General features: G+C 34.3%; 1 pseudogene; it reads right to left on the bottom strand.

The window, feature by feature from the left end:
* Window positions 1-712: 712 nt before the first annotated feature.
* Window positions 713-2,221, bottom strand: LOC128289303 (ATP synthase subunit alpha, chloroplastic-like; annotated as a pseudogene).
* Window positions 2,222-3,942: the final 1,721 nt, after the last annotated feature.

Here is a 3,942-nt window from a genome sequence, read left to right as displayed (position 1 = left end):
CAGGATTACGTCCCGGATCATTAGATAGAACTGAAGATGAAGAGAGAAACAAAGAATATTACTACGGTGTAAACAAAGAGTTTAAGAGTAAGCATTACACAACTCCAAGAGCATTTTTTGGAAAAGAAGAGAATAGATTCTGTTTTTATACCACATATCCTATTTTGTTTTGATTTTGACACCAAGAAATAAAGTGATTTCTAGAATTTCTAGAAATCCAAAAGAATTTTCAGAAATTCACTTGTAATAAGAGTTGAGTTTTCATTACAAAAAAATTCTTCATACCAACAATTATATATTGTGGCGGACTCTAATCTAAATAGGGTTCTTCGGCGAAAAGGGTCAGAATGAGGAAATGGGATGATCCTGATTTATCAGGGCTATCCAAGAATTTCAATCTTTGAATTGAGGGTTCGTTCATAGTGTAAGACTTATCTGATCTTTTCAATTGTTAGAATTTTTTTTCTTGCATCATTGAATTGAATAAATCCGCAATTCCTAATAATACAATTTTTCACATGTTCTTTAGTTTTTCCAACCAAGAGAAAAGAAAACCGAACAAGAGAAAAAGTCAAAATGTCAAAAATCGTAATGAAAAGCGTCCATTGTCTAATGGATAGGACAGAGGTCTTCTAAACCTTGGTATAGGTTCAAACCTATTGGACGCAATTTTGAATCGATTTCTATATTCCATTAAGTTAGAATTTTCTATTTATAATTGTTCCTGAAGTCGAAAACGTTCCATTTGGTCCTGAATAGTCTTTCAAAAGCGTTTCCGCTTCCTCAGTGAATGTCTTGGTAGAAGATATGATCTTGAACTGAGGTTTATTCGTTTTAAGTAAGTACGTAACTCAACGAGAAATTTCACTTGTCCAATTTCTAATGAATCAAGATAACCATTCGTTCCGGTATAAATAGTACTTATCTGTTCTGCCACCGTAAGAGGAGCTGATTGGGATTGTTTAAGCAACTCACGTAATCGTTGACCTGTGCCAATTGATTCTGAGTAGCTTTATCGAGATCAGAAGCAAATTGTGCAAAGGTTTAATTCGGCGAATTGGGCCAATTCCAATTTTGATTTACCAGCGACTTGTTTCATAGCTTTAATTTGAGCCGCCGATCCTACTCTGGAGACGGAAATCCCTACATTAATAGCAGGTCTGATTCCAGCATTGAATAGATCGGCGGATAAGAATATTTGTCCATCTGTAATGGAAATCACAGTAGGAATATACGAAACGTCTCCCGACTGGGTCTCAACTATTGGTAAAGCAGTCATACTTCCTTCACCTAACTGAGAACTTGATTTAGCGGCTCTTTCTAAAAGGCGCGAATGCAAATAAAAACATCTCCTGATAAGCTTCACGACCCGGCGGTCTTCGTAATAGAAGAGACATTTGGCGATAAGCCTGTGCTTGCTTGGAAAGATCATCATAAATGATTAAGGTGTCGTTCACGATACATAAAATATTCAGCCAAAGCAGCTCCTGTATAAGGAGCGAGGTATTGTAATGTAGCTGGGGAATCCGCCGTTTCGGCTACCACAATGGTGTACTCCATCGCTCCCCTTTCTTGGAAAGTGGTCACTACCTGAGCCACAGAAGATGCTTTTTGACCAATAGCTACATAAACACATATTACATTTTGCCCTTGCTGATTGAGAATCGTATCCGTGGCTACTGCTGTTTTACCGGTCTGTCTATCCCAATAATTAATTTCGCTGACCACGTCCTATAGGGATCATCGAATCAATAGCAATAAGTCCTGTTTGAAGAGGCTCATAAACGGAACGTCTCGAAATAATACCTGGGGCAGGAGATTCAATTAACTGAGATTCAGAAGCTGAAATTTCACCCTGACCGTCAATAGGCTTAGCCAGGCATTTATAACACGACCCAAATAAGCCTCACTCACTGGTATCTGAGCAATTTTTCCTGTTGCTTTACAGAACTTCCTCTTGTATCATCAAACCGTCACCCATTAATACAACACCAACATTATTTGATTCCAAATTGAGGGCAATGCCTATGGTACCTCTTCAAATTCTACTAATTCACCTGCCATTACTTCATCAAGACCATGAATACGAGCAATGCTGTCGCCCACTTGAAGGACGGTACCAGTATTTACAATCTTTACTTCTATTATATTGCTCAATACGTTCACGGATAATATTACTAATTTCGTCGGCTCTAATAGTTACCATGAGTATTTCCTAATTATTTTTGAAGAAAAATAATGCCTACAATCTACAATAAAGTAAAAGGTAAAAAAAGGGCTAATCAGTTATTTCTTTCATCACCCCAAACAAGCCAATATTAGCGCTAATGGTGCGTAAATGTAACTCGTTGTTTAAAGAACTATTCAGAGTTCCTAGAGCTCCTAAAGCTTGTTGGAAACCCGTTGTCGGACTTGATTAATCGCTCTTGTTGTTCAAAATAAATGGTTTCATTTTGTAATTTTCTAATTGTTCCAAAATCTTATGTTGAATTAATCAAATTCAATTTTTCTCGTTCTATCTCAGAGTATCCATTCACTCGAAACTGATCCGCCTCCATTTCTATTTCCGTAAGCGGGCCCGCCTTTCCAGCCGTTCAATAGCCCCCCGTAGTTCTTCTGAATTTCGAATAGTATTCAAGATCCTCTCTTTCGATTATCTAATAAATCACTTAATGAAAGTAGATTATCTTTCCATTCATTTTTTTTATTTCAAAATTCCATGATCCCTTCCTGAACCAAACATGAACCTTTCTGATTCATTTGCTCTCACGCTCAATTATTTTCTTATTTATTGGGAATTAATTCCCAATATCTTTTTTTCTAATGTAATGAGCTTACCTCTCCCTCTCGTCTCTATTCATATTCCAAAATATAGAAACTGATTACTAATCCAAGACCAGAATATTCGGAGGATTCTTCTGACCAAAATAGAAAATATATCAAAAACTAAAAAGTATAATAAAAAATAATAAATAAAAAGTTACATATAATTTGGAATTTCTAATTGTACTTAGAATTGTATAATGTATAATTGTAATTTGTCAGCAAAGTTGTTTTTTTTCTTCAAATTCAAAGAATTTTCTCCTTTATACATAGGTCATCGATTCAGCATTGGAAAAAGGCTCAAATCGTTTTATCGACATGAGTGTTTTATATCGAAAAACATTTTGTTTTGAAAATATTTCTGTATTTAGTAACATAGTAGTAGAAAGAGTACCCTGCTGCATCTGAACTTCAAACGGGTTTGGCCTTAACCATGTTAATGGTCCCAGATTATTGGTTAATAGAGAATCAAAGTCGATGTACCAATGAATCACGAAATGCTATGGTTCTATAATATGATTTTAAAATTTATTCAGAAGTAATTGCGGATCATGCACTTTTCTTTCCTAGTTATAATGAAAAAGTACAACTGGGTGAATCCAGCCTATTCTTGAAATAAACAACTGCACACACTTCTTTCCAAAAAGATCAATACACCAAGGACTACACTTAGATTTTTGGATTTGTTGCTAAAATATCGGTATTAACCCTGAAACTCAGGGGGTTTTACAGAACTTACTCTTAATCAAACAAAATTCACTTAATGAACTAAAAGAGGGTGGATGATTCATCTAGCTTTGTATAAATTTTCTTTTATTATTTCCTCCCCCTCTTTGGTCTATTCAGACTTTTTCTTTTAAAAATTTATTATCTCGTATTTTATCTTTCTAATAGTAGAATATTGCTACTATAAAATATAGAATACCGTGTTCTATAACAACAAACCTGATTTATTGAGCCAATTTATTGAGAGAAAATAGAGAAAAGGATCAAGAATAAATGAAGTAATTGATTTAACATTTACAAAACAATATGAAATAAGATAAAAGATAGAAATAACATATAACATATAAAAGAGAAAATATTAATAATTAATAATAATTAATAAAAAATAAAAAA

Source organism: Gossypium arboreum, unplaced genomic scaffold, assembly GCF_025698485.1.
Source record: "Gossypium arboreum isolate Shixiya-1 unplaced genomic scaffold, ASM2569848v2 Contig01093, whole genome shotgun sequence".
NCBI lineage: Eukaryota > Viridiplantae > Streptophyta > Magnoliopsida > Malvales > Malvaceae > Gossypium > Gossypium arboreum.
This window is presented reverse-complemented; position numbering and strand designations above follow the sequence as displayed.